At 38.2% G+C, this 17,045-nt stretch overlaps 8 non-coding genes across 8 annotated transcripts; 4 read left to right on the top strand and 4 right to left on the bottom strand.

The window, feature by feature from the left end:
* Positions 1–8,953: 8,953 nt before the first annotated feature.
* TRNAL-CAG (transfer RNA leucine (anticodon CAG)) lies at positions 8,954–9,036 on the top strand. Its single transcript has one exon. It is a non-coding gene; the product is annotated as a tRNA-Leu (tRNA).
* Positions 9,037–10,289: 1,253 nt separating this feature from the next.
* On the bottom strand, positions 10,290–10,362 carry TRNAF-GAA (transfer RNA phenylalanine (anticodon GAA)). The gene has a single exon. It is a non-coding gene; the product is annotated as a tRNA-Phe (tRNA).
* A 141-nt stretch (positions 10,363–10,503) lies between these two features.
* Positions 10,504–10,586, top strand: TRNAL-CAG (transfer RNA leucine (anticodon CAG)). Its single transcript has one exon. It is a non-coding gene; the product is annotated as a tRNA-Leu (tRNA).
* Positions 10,587–11,062: 476 nt separating this feature from the next.
* Positions 11,063–11,135, bottom strand: TRNAF-GAA (transfer RNA phenylalanine (anticodon GAA)). The gene has a single exon. It is a non-coding gene; the product is annotated as a tRNA-Phe (tRNA).
* A 141-nt stretch (positions 11,136–11,276) lies between these two features.
* On the top strand, positions 11,277–11,359 carry TRNAL-CAG (transfer RNA leucine (anticodon CAG)). Its single transcript has one exon. It is a non-coding gene; the product is annotated as a tRNA-Leu (tRNA).
* A 1,251-nt stretch (positions 11,360–12,610) lies between these two features.
* TRNAF-GAA (transfer RNA phenylalanine (anticodon GAA)) lies at positions 12,611–12,683 on the bottom strand. The gene has a single exon. It is a non-coding gene; the product is annotated as a tRNA-Phe (tRNA).
* A 916-nt stretch (positions 12,684–13,599) lies between these two features.
* TRNAL-CAG (transfer RNA leucine (anticodon CAG)) lies at positions 13,600–13,682 on the top strand. Its single transcript has one exon. It is a non-coding gene; the product is annotated as a tRNA-Leu (tRNA).
* A 2,026-nt stretch (positions 13,683–15,708) lies between these two features.
* TRNAF-GAA (transfer RNA phenylalanine (anticodon GAA)) lies at positions 15,709–15,781 on the bottom strand. The gene has a single exon. It is a non-coding gene; the product is annotated as a tRNA-Phe (tRNA).
* Between the last annotated feature and the right edge of the window lie 1,264 nt (positions 15,782–17,045).

The following is a 17,045-nucleotide window of genomic DNA, read 5'->3' on the forward strand; positions in this document are numbered from 1 at the left end:
TTAGCACTATATGTTGATATTTCTCAGATTTTTTCTCCGATTTCCTCCATACTACTTCGACTTCAACTTAATTTTTCAGTATAACTACTTTCATTTTCTTCTTTCATTAGTGACTGTTCTGAAAAGAGATACTTAAAACTGTTTTTTTCAGGTATATCTGCACTTCACAAAGAATGAAAATCTTGCTAAATGCATATGGAGAAAGAACTTTATCTCAAATCACTCATACTTAAAAACAGCGTGCTGAAACCCGGGATCTGACCAGGGACCTTCAGATCTTCAGTCTAACGCTCTCCCAACTGAGCTATTTCAGCAACCTACAAAGTTAAAGCTACAGCATTGCAAGGCAAACTCAAAGGCGTTAATACATTTTCAGTTCAAAATTTGCCTTTTTTTGGGGCCAAACAAAAAATGTGTTTGTTTTTAGAAAGTGTGAATTTTCCACAGTTGTGCTTGTCAGGATGGCCGAGCGGTCCAAGGCGCTGCGTTCAGGTCGCAGTCTCTACTTGAGGCATGGGTTCGAATCCCACTTCTGACAGGTTTCTGTTACATTACAATCATGTTTTGTTTTTTTTTCATTTTCACTATGTCCCTCTGTCACAATTCAGACATTTCCACAAACCAGATTAGTCCAAGGACAAAGCCAATGAGAACCCTATGGATCCTCAATCCTGTCTGTCACAATCATGTTGTTCTCTGCTGCACTATCAGTAAGAAGAGGGAGGTGGAAAATCTCATAAAATAAACCTCAAGATACACAAAATCTTAAAGATCCTTAGCACTTTATGTTGATATTTCTCAGATTTTTTTTCCGATTTCCTCCATACTACTTCGACTTCAACTTAATTTTTCAGTATAACTACTTTCATTTTCTTCTCGCATTAGTGACTGTTCTGAAAAGAGATACTTAAAACTGTTTTTTTCAGGTATATCTGCACTTCACAAAGAATGAAAATCTTGCTAAATGCATATGGAGAAAGAACTTTATCTCAAATCACTCATACTTAAAAACAGCGTGCTGAAACCCGGGATCGGACCAGAGACCTTTAGATCTTCAGTCTAACGCTCTCCCAACTGAGCTATTTCAGCAACCTACAAAGTTAAAGCTACAGCATTGCAAGGCAAACTCAAAGGCGTTAATAAATTTTCAGTTCAAAATTTGCCTTTTTTTGGGGCCAAACAAAAAATGTGTTTGTTTTTAGAAAGTGTGAATTTTCCACAGTTGTGCTTGTCAGGATGGCCGAGTGGTCCAAGGCGCTGCATTCAGGTCGCAATCTCTACTTGAGGCGTGGGTTAGAATCCCACTTCTGACAGGTTTCTGCTACATTACAATCATGTTTTGTTTTTTTTTCATTTTCACTATGTCCCTCTGTCACAATTCAGACATTTCCACAAACCAGATTAGTCCAAGTACAAAGCCAATGAGAACCCTCTGGATCCTCAATCCTGTCTGTCACAATCATGTTGTTCTCTGCTGCACTATCAGTAAGAAGAGGGAGGTGGAAAATCTCATAAAATAATCCTCAAGATACACAAAATCTTAAAGATCCTTAGCACTTTATGTTGATATTTCTCAGATTTTTTTTCTGATTTCCTCCATACTACTTCGACTTCAACTTAATTTTTCAGTATAACTACTTTCATTTTCTTCTCGCATTAGTGACTGTTCTGAAAAGAGATACTTAAAACTGTTTTTTTCAGGTATATCTGCACTTCACAAAGAATGAAAATCTTGCTAAATGCATATGGAGAAAGAACTTTATCTCAAATCACTCATACTTAAAAACAGCGTGCTGAAACCTGAGATCGGACAAGGGACCTTTAGATCTTCAGTCTAACGCTCTCCCAACTGAGCTATTTCAGCAACCTACAAAGTTAAAGCTACAGCATTGCAAGGCAAACTCAAAGGCGTTAATAAATTTTCAGTTCAAAATTTGCCTTTTTTTGGGGCCAAACAAAAAATGTGTTTGTTTTTAGAAAGTGTGAATTTTCCACAGTTGTGCTTGTCAGGATGGCCGAGCGGTCCAAGGCGCTGCGTTCAGGTCGCAGTCTCTACTTGAGGTGTGGGTTTGAATCCCACTTCTGACAGGTTTCTGTTACATTACAATCATGTTTTGTTTTTTTTTCATTTTCACTATGTCCCTCTGTCACAATTCAGACATTTCCACAAACCAGATTAGTCCAAGGACAAAGCCAATGAGAACCCTCTGGATCCTCAATCCTGTCTGTCACAATCATGTTGTTCTCTGCTGCACTATCAGTAAGAAGAGGGAGGTGAAAAATCTCATAAAATAAACCTCAAGATACACAAAATCTTAAAGATCCTTAGCACTTTATGTTGATATTTCTCAGATTTTTTTTCTGATTTCCTCCATACTACTTCGACTTCAACTTAATTTTTCAGTATAACTACTTTCATTTTCTTCTCGCATTAGTGACTGTTCTGAAAAGAGATACTTAAAACTGTTCTTTTCAGGTATATCTGCACTTCACAAAGAATGAAAATCTTGCTAAATGCATATGGAGAAAGAACTTTATCTCAAATCACTCATACTTAAAAACAGCGTGCTGAAACCCGGGATCGGACCAGGGACCTTTAGTCTAACGCTCTCCCAACTGAGCTATTTCAGCAACCTACAAAGTTAAAGCTACAGCATTGCAAGGCAAACTCAAAGGCGTTAATAAATTTTCAGTTCAAAATTTGCCTTTTTTTGGGGCCAAACAAAAAATGTGTTTGTTTTTAGAAAGTGTGAATTTTCCACAGTTGTGCTTGTCAGGATGGCTGAGCGGTCCAAGGCGCTGCGTTCAGGTCGCAGTCTCTACTTGAGGCGTGGGTTTGAATCCCACTTCTGACAGGTTTCTGTTACATTACAATCATGTTTTGGTTTTTTTTCATTTTCACTATGTCCCTCTGTCACAATTCAGACATTTCCACAAACCAGATTAGTCCAAGGACAAAGCCAATGAGAACCCTATGGATCCTCAATCCTGTCTGTCACAATCATGTTGTTCTCTGCTGCACTATCAGTAAGAAGAGGGAGGTGGAAAATCTCATAAAATAAACCTCAAGATACACAAAATCTTAAAGATCCTTAGCACTTTATGTTGATATTTCTCAGATTTTTTTTCCGATTTCCTCCATACTACTTCGACTTCAACTTAATTTTTCAGTATAACTACTTTCATTTTCTTCTCGCATTAGTGACTGTTCTGAAAAGAGATACTTAAAACTGTTTTTTTCAGGTATATCTGCACTTCACAAAGAATGAAAATCTTGCTAAATGCATATGGAGAAAGAACTTTATCTCAAATCACTCATACTTAAAAACAGCGTGCTGAAACCCGGGATCGGACCAGAGACCTTTAGATCTTCAGTCTAACGCTCTCCCAACTGAGCTATTTCAGCAACCTACAAAGTTAAAGCTACAGCATTGCAAGGCAAACTCAAAGGCGTTAATAAATTTTCAGTTCAAAATTTGCCTTTTTTTGGGGCCAAACAAAAAATGTGTTTGTTTTTAGAAAGTGTGAATTTTCCACAGTTGTGCTTGTCAGGATGGCCGAGTGGTCCAAGGCGCTGCATTCAGGTCGCAATCTCTACTTGAGGCGTGGGTTAGAATCCCACTTCTGATAGGTTTCTGCTACATTACAATCATGTTTTGTTTTTTTTTCATTTTCACTATGTCCCTCTGTCACAATTCAGACATTTCCACAAACCAGATTAGTCCAAGTACAAAGCCAATGAGAACCCTCTGGATCCTCAATCCTGTCTGTCACAATCATGTTGTTCTCTGCTGCACTATCAGTAAGAAGAGGGAGGTGGAAAATCTCATAAAATAATCCTCAAGATACACAAAATCTTAAAGATCCTTAGCACTTTATGTTGATATTTCTCAGATTTTTTTTCTGATTTCCTCCATACTACTTCGACTTCAACTTAATTTTTCAGTATAACTACTTTCATTTTCTTCTCGCATTAGTGACTGTTCTGAAAAGAGATACTTAAAACTGTTTTTTTCAGGTATATCTGCACTTCACAAAGAATGAAAATCTTGCTAAATGCATATGGAGAAAGAACTTTATCTCAAATCACTCATACTTAAAAACAGCGTGCTGAAACCTGAGATCGGACAAGGGACCTTTAGATCTTCAGTCTAACGCTCTCCCAACTGAGCTATTTCAGCAACAAACAAAGTTAAAGCAACAGCATTGCAAGGCAAACTCAAAGGCGTTAATAAATTTTCAGTTCAAAATTTGCCTTTTTTTGGGGCCAAACAAAAAATGTGTTTGTTTTTAGAAAGTGTGAATTTTCCACAGTTGTGCTTGTCAGGATGGCCGAGCGGTCCAAGGCGCTGCGTTCAGGTCGCAGTCTCTACTTGAGGCGTGGGTTTGAATCCCACTTCTGACAGGTTTCTGTTACATTACAATCATGTTTTGTTTTTTTTTCATTTTCACTATGTCCCTCTGTCACAATTCAGACATTTCCACAAACCAGATTAGTCAAAGGACAAAGCCAATGAGAACCCTCTGGATCCTCAATCCTGTCTGTCACAATCATGTTGTTCTCTGCTGCACTATCAGTAAGAAGAGGGAGGTGAAAAATCTCATAAAATAAACCTCAAGATACACAAAATCTTAAAGATCCTTAGCACTTTATGTTGATATTTCTCAGATTTTTTTTCTGATTTCCTCCATACTACTTCGACTTCAACTTAATTTTTCAGTATAACTACTTTCATTTTCTTCTCGCATTAGTGACTGTTCTGAAAAGAGATACTTAAAACTGTTCTTTTCAGGTATATCTGCACTTCACAAAGAATGAAAATCTTGCTAAATGCATATGGAGAAAGAACTTTATCTCAAATCACTCATACTTAAAAACAGCGTGCTGAAACCCGGGATCGGACCAGGGACCTTTAGTCTAACGCTCTCCCAACTGAGCTATTTCAGCAACCTACAAAGTTAAAGCTACAGCATTGCAAGGCAAACTCAAAGGCGTTAATAAATTTTCAGTTCAAAATTTGCCTTTTTTTGGGGCCAAACAAAAAATGTGTTTGTTTTTAGAAAGTGTGAATTTTCCACAGTTGTGCTTGTCAGGATGGCTGAGCGGTCCAAGGCGCTGCGTTCAGGTCGCAGTCTCTACTTGAGGCGTGGGTTTGAATCCCACTTCTGACAGGTTTCTGTTACATTACAATCATGTTTTGGTTTTTTTTCATTTTCACTATGTCCCTCTGTCACAATTCAGACATTTCCACAAACCAGATTAGTCCAAGGACAAAGCCAATGAGAACCCTCTGGATCCTCAATCCTGTCTGTCACAGTTATGTTGTTCTCTACTGCACTATCAGTAAGAAGAGGGAGGTGGAAAATCTCATAAAATAAACCTCAAGATACACAAAATCTTAAAGATCCTTAGCACTATATGTTGATATTTCTCAGATTTTTTCTCCGATTTCCTCCATACTACTTCGACTTCAACTTAATTTTTCAGTATAACTACTTTCATTTTCTTCTTGCATTAGTGACTGTTCTGAAAAGAGATACTTAAAACTGTTTTTTTCAGGTATATCTGCACTTCACAAAGAATGAAAATCTTGCTAAATGCATATGGAGAAAGAACTTTATCTCAAATCACTCATACTTAAAAACAGCGTGCTGAAACCCGGGATCTGACCAAGGACCTTCAGATCTTCAGTCTAACGCTCTCCCAACTGAGCTATTTCAGCAACCTACAAAGTTAAAGCTACAGCATTGCAAGGCAAACTCAAAGGCGTTAATACATTTTCAGTTCAAAATTTGCCTTTTTTTGGGGCCAAACAAAAAATGTGTTTGTTTTTAGAAAGTGTGAATTTTCCACAGTTGTGCTTGTCAGGATGGCCGAGCGGTCCAAGGCGCTGCGTTCAGGTCGCAGTCTCTACTTGAGGCGTGGGTTTGAATCCCACTTCTGACAGGTTTCTGTTACATTACAATCATGTTTTGTTTTTTTTTCATTTTCACTATGTCCCTCTGTCACAATTCAGACATTTCCACAAACCAGATTAGTCAAAGGACAAAGCCAATGAGAACCCTCTGGATCCTCAATCCTGTCTGTCACAATCATGTTGTTCTCTGCTGCACTATCAGTAAGAAGAGGGAGGTGAAAAATCTCATAAAATAAACCTCAAGATACACAAAATCTTAAAGATCCTTAGCACTTTATGTTGATATTTCTCAGATTTTTTTTCTGATTTCCTCCATACTACTTCGACTTCAACTTAATTTTTCAGTATAACTACTTTCATTTTCTTCTCGCATTAGTGACTGTTCTGAAAAGAGATACTTAAAACTGTTCTTTTCAGGTATATCTGCACTTCACAAAGAATGAAAATCTTGCTAAATGCATATGGAGAAAGAACTTTATCTCAAATCACTCATACTTAAAAACAGCGTGCTGAAACCCGGGATCGGACCAGGGACCTTTAGTCTAACGCTCTCCCAACTGAGCTATTTCAGCAACCTACAAAGTTAAAGCTACAGCATTGCAAGGCAAACTCAAAGGCGTTAATAAATTTTCAGTTCAAAATTTGCCTTTTTTTGGGGCCAAACAAAAAATGTGTTTGTTTTTAGAAAGTGTGAATTTTCCACAGTTGTGCTTGTCAGGATGGCTGAGCGGTCCAAGGCGCTGCGTTCAGGTCGCAGTCTCTACTTGAGGCGTGGGTTTGAATCCCACTTCTGACAGGTTTCTGTTACATTACAATCATGTTTTGGTTTTTTTTCATTTTCACTATGTCCCTCTGTCACAATTCAGACATTTCCACAAACCAGATTAGTCCAAGGACAAAGCCAATGAGAACCCTCTGGATCCTCAATCCTGTCTGTCACAGTTATGTTGTTCTCTACTGCACTATCAGTAAGAAGAGGGAGGTGGAAAATCTCATAAAATAAACCTCAAGATACACAAAATCTTAAAGATCCTTAGCACTATATGTTGATATTTCTCAGATTTTTTCTCCGATTTCCTCCATACTACTTCGACTTCAACTTAATTTTTCAGTATAACTACTTTCATTTTCTTCTTGCATTAGTGACTGTTCTGAAAAGAGATACTTAAAACTGTTTTTTTCAGGTATATCTGCACTTCACAAAGAATGAAAATCTTGCTAAATGCATATGGAGAAAGAACTTTATCTCAAATCACTCATACTTAAAAACAGCGTGCTGAAACCCGGGATCTGACCAAGGACCTTCAGATCTTCAGTCTAACGCTCTCCCAACTGAGCTATTTCAGCAACCCACAAAGTTAAAGCTACAGCATTGCAAGGCAAACTCAAAGGCGTTAATACATTTTCAGTTCAAAATTTGCCTTTTTTTGGGGCCAAACAAAAAATGTGTTTGTTTTTAGAAAGTGTGAATTTTCCACAGTTGTGCTTGTCAGGATGGCCGAGCGGTCCAAGGCGCTGCGTTCAGGTCGCAGTCTCTACTTGAGGCATGGGTTCGAATCCCACTTCTGACAGGTTTCTGTTACATTACAATCATGTTTTGTTTTTTTTTCATTTTCACTATGTCCCTCTGTCACAATTCAGACATTTCCACAAACCAGATTAGTCCAAGGACAAAGCCAATGAGAACCCTATGGATCCTCAATCCTGTCTGTCACAATCATGTTGTTCTCTGCTGCACTATCAGTAAGAAGAGGGAGGTGGAAAATCTCATAAAATAAACCTCAAGATACACAAAATCTTAAAGATCCTTAGCACTTTATGTTGATATTTCTCAGATTTTTTTTCCGATTTCCTCCATACTACTTCGACTTCAACTTAATTTTTCAGTATAACTACTTTCATTTTCTTCTCGCATTAGTGACTGTTCTGAAAAGAGATACTTAAAACTGTTTTTTTCAGGTATATCTGCACTTCACAAAGAATGAAAATCTTGCTAAATGCATATGGAGAAAGAACTTTATCTCAAATCACTCATACTTAAAAACAGCGTGCTGAAACCCGGGATCGGACCAGAGACCTTTAGATCTTCAGTCTAACGCTCTCCCAACTGAGCTATTTCAGCAACCTACAAAGTTAAAGCTACAGCATTGCAAGGCAAACTCAAAGGCGTTAATAAATTTTCAGTTCAAAATTTGCATTTTTTTGGGGCCAAACAAAAAATGTGTTTGTTTTTAGAAAGTGTGAATTTTACACAGTTGTGCTTGTCAGGATGGCCGAGCGGTCCAAGGCGCTGCGTTCAGGTCGCAGTCTGTACTTGAGGCGTGGGTTCGAATCCCACTTCTGACAGGTTTCTGTTACATTACAATCATGTTTTTTTTTTTCATTTTCACTATGTCCCTCTGTCACAATTCAGACATTTCCACAAACCAGATTAGTCCAAGGACAAAGCCAATGAGAACCCTCTGGATCCTCAATCCTGTCTGTCACAATCATGTTGTTCTCTGCTTCACTATCAGTAAGAAGAGGGAGGTGAAAAATCTCATAAAATAAACCTCAAGATACACAAAATCTTAAAGATCCTTAGCACTTTATGTTGATATTTCTCAGATTTTTTTTCTGATTTCCTCCATACTACTTCGACTTCAATTTAATTTTTCAGTATAACTACTTTCATTTTCTTCTCGCATTAGTGACTGTTCTGAAAAGAGATACTTAAAACTGTTTTTTTCAGGTATATCTGCACTTCACAAAGAATGAAAATCTTGCTAAATGCATATGGAGAAAGAACTTTATCTCAAATCACTCATACTTAAAAACAGCGTGCTGAAACCCGTGATCGGACCAGGGACCTTTAGATCTTCAGTCTAACGCTCTCCCAACTGAGCTATTTCAGCAACCTACAAAGTTAAAGCTACAGCATTGCAAGGCAAACTCAAAGGCGTTAATAAATTTTCAGTTCAAAATTTGCCTTTTTTTGGGGCCAAACAAAAAATGTGTTTGTTTTTAGAAAGTGTGAATTTTCCACAGTTGTGCTTGTCAGGATGGCCGAGCGGTCCAAGGCGCTGCGCTCAGGTCGCAGTCTCTATTTGAGGCGTGGGTTCGAATCCCACTTCTGACAGGTTTCTGTTACATTACAAACATGTTTTGTTTTTTTTTCATTTTCACTATGTCCCTCTGTCACAATTCAGATATTTCCACAAACCAGATTAGTCCAGGGACAAAGCCAATGAGAACCCTCTGGATCCTCAATCCTGTCTGTCACAATCATGTTGTTCTCTGCTGCACTATCAGTAAGAAGAGGGAGGTGGAAAATCTCATAAAATAAACCTCAAGATACACAAAATCTTAAAGATCCTTAGCACTTTATGTTGATATTTCTCAGATTTTTTCTCCGATTTCCTCCATACTACTTCGACTTCAACTTAATTTTTCAGTTTAACTACTTTCATTTTCTTCTCGCATTAGTGACTGTTCTGAAAAGAGATACTTAAAACTGTTTTTTTCAGGTATATCTGCACTTCACAAAGAATGAAAATCTTGCTAAATGCATATGGAGAAAGAACTTTATCTCAAATCACTCATACTTAAAAACAGCGTGCTGAAACCCAGGATCGGACCAGGGACCTTTAGATCTTCAGTCTAACGCTCTCCCAACTGAGCTATTTCAGCAACCTACAAAGTTAAAGCTACAGCATTGCAAGGCAAACTCAAAGGCGTTAATACATTTTCAGTTCAAAATTTGCCTTTTTTTGGGGCCAAACAAAAAATGTGTTTGTTTTTAGAAAGTGTGAATTTTCCACAGTTGTGCTTGTCAGGATGGCCGAGCGGTCCAAGGCGCTGCGATCAGGTCGCAGTCTCTACTTGAGGCGTGGGTTCGAATCCCACTTCTGACAGGTTTCTGTTAAATTACAATCATGTTTTGTTTTTTTTTCATTTTCACTATGTCCCTCTGTCACAATTTAGACATTTCCACAAACCAGATTAGTCCAAGGACAAAGCCAATGAGAACCCTCTGGATCCTCAATCCTGTCTGTCACAATCATGTTGTTCTCTGCTGCACTATCAGTAAGAAGAGGGAGGTGGAAAATCTCATAAAATAAACCTCAAGGTACACAAAATCTTAAAGATCCTTAGCACTTTATGTTGATATTTCTCAGATTTTTTCTCCGATTTCCTCCATACTACTTCGACTTCAACTTAATTTTTCAGTATAACTACTTCCATTTTCTTCTCGCATTAGTGACTGTTCTGAAAAGAGATACTTAAAACTGTTTTTTTCAGGTATATCTGCACTTCACAAAGAATGAAAATCTTGCTAAATGCATATGGAGAAAGAACTTTATCTCAAATCACTCATACTTAAAAACAGCGTGCTGAAACCCGGGATCGGACCAGGGACCTTTAGATCTTCAGTCTAACGCTCTCCCAACTGAGCTATTTCAGCAACCTGCAAAGTTAAAGCTACAGCATTGCAAGGCAAACTCAAAGGCTTTAATACATTTTCAGTTCCAAATTTGCATTTTTTTGGGGCCAAACAAAAAATGTGTTTGTTTTTAGAAAGTGTGAATTTTCCACAGTTGTGCTTGTCAGGATGGCCGAGCGGTCGAAGGCGCTGCGTTCAGGTCGCAGTCTCTACTTGAGGCGTGGGTTCGAATCCCACTTCTGACAGGTTTCTGTTACATTACAATCATGTTTTTTTTTTTTCATTTTCACTATGTCCCTCTGTCACAATTCAGACATTTCCACAAACCAGATTAGTCCAAGGACAAAGCCAATGAGAACCCTCTGGATCCTCAATCCTGTCTGTCACAATCATGTTGTTCTCTGCTGCACTATCAGTAAGAAGAGGGAGGTGAAAAATCTCATAAAATAAACCTCAAGATTCACAAAATCTTAAAGATCCTTAGCACTTTATGTTGATATTTCTCAGATTTTTTTTCTGATTTCCTCCATACTACTTCGACTTCAACTTAATTTTTCAGTATAACTACTTTCATTTTCTTCTCGCATTAGTGACTGTTCTGAAAAGAGATACTTAAAACTGTTTTTTTCAGGTATATCTGCACTTCACAAAGAATGAAAATCTTGCTAAATGCATATGGAGAAAGAACTTTATCTCAAATCACTCATACTTAAAAACAGCGTGCTGAAACCCGGGATCGGACCAGGGACCTTTAGATCTTCAGTCTAACGCTCTCCCAACTGAGCTATTTCAGCAACCTACAAAGTTAAAGCTACAGCATTGCAAGGCAAACTCAAAGGCTTTAATACATTTTCAGTTCAAAATTTGCATTTTTTTGGGGCCAAACAAAAAATGTGTTTGTTTTTAGAAAGTGTGAATTTTCCACAGTTGTGCTTGTCAGGATGGCCGAGCGGTCGAAGGCGCTGCGTTCAGGTCGCAGTCTCTACTTGAGGCGTGGGTTCGAATCCCACTTCTGACAGGTTTCTGTTACATTACAATCATGTTTTTTTTTTTTCATTTTCACTATGTCCCTCTGTCACAATTCAGACATTTCCACAAACCAGATTAGTCCAAGGACAAAGCCAATGAGAACCCTCTGTATCCTCAATCCTGTCTGTCACAATCATGTTGTTCTCTGCTGCACTATCAGTAAGAAGAGGGAGGTGAAAAATCTCATAAAATAAACCTCAAGATACACAAAATCTTAAAGATCCTTAGCACTTTATGTTGATATTTCTCAGATTTTTTTTCTGATTTCCTCCATACTACTTCGACTTCAACTTAATTTTTCAGTATAACTACTTTCATTTTCTTCTCGCATTAGTGACTGTTCTGAAAAGAGATACTTAAAACTGTTTTTTTCAGGTATATCTGCACTTCACAAAGAATGAAAATCTTGCTAAATGCATATGGAGAAAGAACTTTATCTCAAATCACTCATACTTAAAAACAGCGTGCTGAAACCCGGGATCGGACCAGGGACCTTCAGATCTTCAGTCTAACGCTCTCCCAACTGAGCTACTTCAGCAACCTACAAAGTTGAAGCTACAGCATTGCAAGGCAAACTCAAAGGCGTTAATAAATTTTCAGTTCAAAATTTGCCTTTTTTTGGGGCCAAACAAAAAATGTGTTTGTTTTTAGAAAGTGTGAATTTTCCACAGTTGTGCTTGTCAGAATGGCCGAGCGGTCCAAAGCGCTGCGTTCAGGTCGCAGTCTCTACTTGAGGCATGGGTTCGAATCCCACTTCTGACAGGTTTCTGTTACATTACAATCATGTTTTGTTTTTTTTTCATTTTCACTATGTCCCTCTGTCACAATTCAGACATTTCCACAAACCAGATTAGTCCAAGGACAAAGCCAATGAGAACCCTCTGGATCCTCAATCCTGTCTGTCACAATCATGTTGTTCTCTACTGCACTATCAGTAAGAAGAGGGAGGTGGAAAATCTCATAAAATAAACCTCAAGATACACAAAATCTTAAAGATCCTTAGCACTTTATGCTGATATTTCTCAGATTTTTTCTCCGATTTCCTCCATACTACTTCGACTTCAACTTAATTTTTCAGTATAACTACTTTCATTTTCTTCTCGAATTAGTGACTGTTCTGAAAAGAGATACTTAAAACTGTTTTTTTCAGGTATATCAGCACGTCACAAAGAATGAAAATCTTGCTAAATGCATATGGAGAAAGAACTTTATCTCAAATCACTCATACTTAAAAACAGCGTGCTGAAACCCGGGATCGGACCAGGGACCTTTAGATCTTCAGTCTAACGCTCTCCCAACTGAGCTATTTCAGCAACCTACAAAGTTAAAGCTACAGCATTGCAAGGCAAACTCAAAGGCGTTAATACATTTTCAGTTCAAAATTTGCCTTTTTTTGGGGCCAAACAAAAAATGTGTTTGTTTTTAGAAAGTGTGAATTTTCCACAGCTGTGCTTGTCAGGATGGCCGAGCGGTCCAAGGCGCTGCGATCAGGTCGCAGTCTCTACTTTAGGCGTGGGTTCGAATCCCACTTCTGACAGGTTTCTGTTAAATTACAATCATGTTTTGGTTTTTTTTCATTTTCACTATGTCCCTCTGTCACAATTCAGACATTTCCACAAACCAGATTAGTCCAAGGACAAAGCCAATGAGAACCCTCTGGATCCTCAATCCTGTCTGTCACAATCATGTTGTTCTCTGCTGCACTATCAGTAAGAAGAGGGAGGTGGAAAATCTCATAAAATAAACCTCAAGATACACAAAATCTTAAAGAGCCTTAGCACTTTATGTTGATATTTCTCAGATTTTTTCTCCGATTTCCTCCATACTACTTCGACTTCAACTTAATTTTTCAGTATAACTACTTTCATTTTCTTCTCGCATTAGTGACTGTTCTGAAAAGAGATACTTAAAACTGGTTTTTTCAGGTATATCTGCACTTCACAAAGAATGAAAATCTTGCTAAATGCATATGGAGAAAGAACTTTATCTCAAATCACTCATACTTAAAAACAGCGTGCTGAAACGCGGGATCGGACCAGGGACCTTTAGATCTTCAGTCTAACGCTCTCCCAACTGAGCTATTTCAGCAACCTACAAAGTTAAAGCTACAGCATTGCAAGGCAAACTCAAAGGCTTTAATACATTTTCAGTTCAAAATTTGCATTTTTTTGGGGCCAAACAAAAAATGTGTTTGTTTTTAGAAAGTGTGAATTTTCCACAGTTGTGCTTGTCAGGATGGCCGAGCGGTCGAAGGCGCTGCGTTCAGGTCGCAGTCTCTACTTGAGGCGTGGGTTCGAATCCCACTTCTGACAGGTTTCTGTTACATTACAATCATGTTTTTTTTTTTTTCATTTTCACTATGTCCCTCTGTCACAATTCAGACATTTCCACAAACCAGATTAGTCCAAGGACAAAGCCAATGAGAACCCTCTGGATCCTCAATCCTGTCTGTCACAATCATGTTGTTCTCTGCTGCACTATCAGTAAGAAGAGGGAGGTGAAAAATCTCATAAAATAAACCTCAAGATACACAAAATCTTAAAGATCCTTAGCACTTTATGTTGATATTTCTCAGATTTTTTTTCTGATTTCCTCCATACTACTTCGACTTCAACTTAATTTTTCAGTATAACTACTTTCATTTTCTTCTCGCATTAGTGACTGTTCTGAAAAGAGATACTTAAAACTGTTTTTTTCAGGTATATCTGCACTTCACAAAGAATGAAAATCTTGCTAAATGCATATGGAGAAAGAACTTTATCTCAAATCACTCATACTTAAAAACAGCGTGCTGAAACCCGGGAACGGACCAGGGACCTTCAGATCTTCAGTCTAACGCTCTCCCAACTGAGCTACTTCAGCAACCTACAAAGTTGAAGCTACAGCATTGCAAGGCAAACTCAAAGGCGTTAATAAATTTTCAGTTCAAAATTTGCCTTTTTTGGGGCCAAACAAAAAATGTGTTTGTTTTTAGAAAGTGTGAATTTTCCACAGTTGTGCTTGTCAGGATGGCCGAGCGGTCCAAGGCGCTGCGTTCAGGTCGCAGTCTCTACTTGAGGCATGGGTTCGAATCCCACTTCTGACAGGTTTCTGTTACATTACAATCATGTTTTGTTTTTTTTTCATTTTCACTATGTCCCTCTGTCACAATTCAGACATTTCCACAAACCAGATTAGTCCAAGGACAAAGCCAATGAGAACCCTCTGGATCCTCAATCCTGTCTGTCACAATCATGTTGTTCTCTGCTGCACTATCAGTAAGAAGAGGGAGGTGGAAAATCTCATAAAATAAACCTCAAGATACACAAAATCTTAAAGAGCCTTAGCACTTTATGTTGATATTTCTCAGATTTTTTCACCGATTTCCTCCATACTACTTCGACTTCAACTTAATTTTTCAGTATAACTACTTTCATTTTCTTCTCGCATTAGTGACTGTTCTGAAAAGAGATACTTAAAACTGTTTTTTTCAGGTATATCTGCACTTCACAAAGAATGAAAATCTTGCTAAATGCATATGGAGAAAGAACTTTATCTCAAATCACTCATACTTAAAAACAGCGTGCTGAAACGCGGGATGGGACCAGGGACCTTTAGATCTTCAGTCTAACGCTCTCCCAACTGAGCTATTTCAGCAACCTACAAAGTTAAAGCTACAGCATTGCAAGGCAAACTCAAAGGCTTTAATACATTTTCAGTTCAAAATTTGCATTTTTTTGGGGCCAAACAAAAAATGTGTTTGTTTTTAGAAAGTGTGAATTTTCCACAGTTGTGCTTGTCAGGATGGCCGAGCGGTCCAAGGCGCTGCGTTCAGGTCGCAGTCTCTACTTGAGGCATGGGTTCGAATCCCACTTCTGACAGGTTTCTGTTACATTACAATCATGTTTTGTTTTTTTTTCATTTTCACTATGTCCCTCTGTCACAATTCAGACATTTCCACAAACCAGATTAGTCCAAGGACAAAGCCAATGAGAACCCTCTGGATCCTCAATCCTGTCTGTCACAATCATGTTGTTCTCTACTGCACTATCAGTAAGAAGAGGGAGGTGGAAAATCTCATAAAATAAACCTCAAGATACACAAAATCTTAAAGATCCTTAGCACTTTATGCTGATATTTCTCAGATTTTTTCTCCGATTTCCTCCATACTACTTCGACTTCAACTTAATTTTTCAGTATAACTACTTTCATTTTCTTCTCGCATTAGTGACTGTTCTGAAAAGAGATACTTAAAACTGTTTTTTTCAGGTATATCTGCACGTCACAAAGAATGAAAATCTTGCTAAATGCATATGGAGAAAGAACTTTATCTCAAATCACTCATACTTAAAAACAGCGTGCTGAAACCCGGGATCGGACCAGGGACCTTTAGATCTTCAGTCTAACGCTCTCCCAACTGAGCTATTTCAGCAACCTACAAAGTTAAAGCTACAGCATTGCAAGGCAAACGCAAAGGCGTTAATACATTTTCAGTTCAAAATTTGCCTTTTTTTGGGGCCAAACAAAAAATGTGTTTGTTTTTAGAAAGTGTGAATTTTCCACAGCTGTGCTTGTCAGGATGGCCGAGCGGTCCAAGGCGCTGCGATCAGGTCGCAGTCTCTACTTTAGGCGTGGGTTCGAATCCCACTTCTGACAGGTTTCTGTTAAATTACAATCATGTTTTGTTTTTTTTTCATTTTCACTATGTCCCTCTCTCACAATTCAGACATTTCCACAAACCAGATTAGTCCAAGGACAAAGCCAATGAGAACCCTCTGGATCCTCAATCCTGTCTGTCACAATCATGTTGTTCTCTGCTGCACTATCAGTAAGAAGAGGGAGGTGGAAAATCTCATAAAATAAACCTCAAGATACACAAAATCTTAAAGATCCTTAGCACTTTATGTTGATATTTCTCAGATTTTTTCTCCGATTTCCTCCATACTACTTCGACTTCAACTTAATTTTTCAGTATAACTACTTTCATTTTCTTCTCGCATTAGTGACTGTTCTGAAAAGAGATACTTAAAACTGGTTTTTTCAGGTATATCTGCACTTCACAAAGAATGAAAATCTTGCTAAATGCATATGGAGAAAGAACTTTATCTCAAATCACTCATACTTAAAAACAGCGTGCTGAAACCCCGGATCGGACCAGGGACCTTTAGATCTTCAGTCTAACGCTCTCCCAACTGAGCTATTTCAGCAACCTACAAAGTTAAAGCTACAGCATTGCAAGGCAAACTCAAAGGCGTTAATACATTTTCAGTTCAAAATTTGCATTTTTTTGGGGCCAAACAAAAAATGTGTTTGTTTTTAGAAAGTGTGAATTTTCCACAGTTGTGCTTGTCAGGATGGCTGAGCGGTCCAAGGCGCTGCGTTCAGGTCGCAGTCTCTACTTGAGGCGTGGGTTCGAATCCCACTTCTGACAGGTTTCTGTTACATTACAATCATGTTTTTTTTTTTTTCATTTTCACTATGTCCCTCTGTCACAATTCAGACATTTCCACAAACCAGATTAGTCCAAGGACAAAGCCAATGAGAACCCTCTGGATCCTCAATCCTGTCTGTCACAATCATGTTGTTCTCTGCTGCACTATCAGTAAGAAGAGGGAGGTGGAAAATCTCATAAAATAAACCTCAAGATACACAAAATCTTAAAGATCCTTAGCACTTTATGTTGATATTTCTCAGAT

This window comes from Anomaloglossus baeobatrachus, chromosome 1 (assembly GCF_048569485.1).
Source record: "Anomaloglossus baeobatrachus isolate aAnoBae1 chromosome 1, aAnoBae1.hap1, whole genome shotgun sequence".
Lineage (NCBI taxonomy): Eukaryota > Metazoa > Chordata > Amphibia > Anura > Aromobatidae > Anomaloglossus > Anomaloglossus baeobatrachus.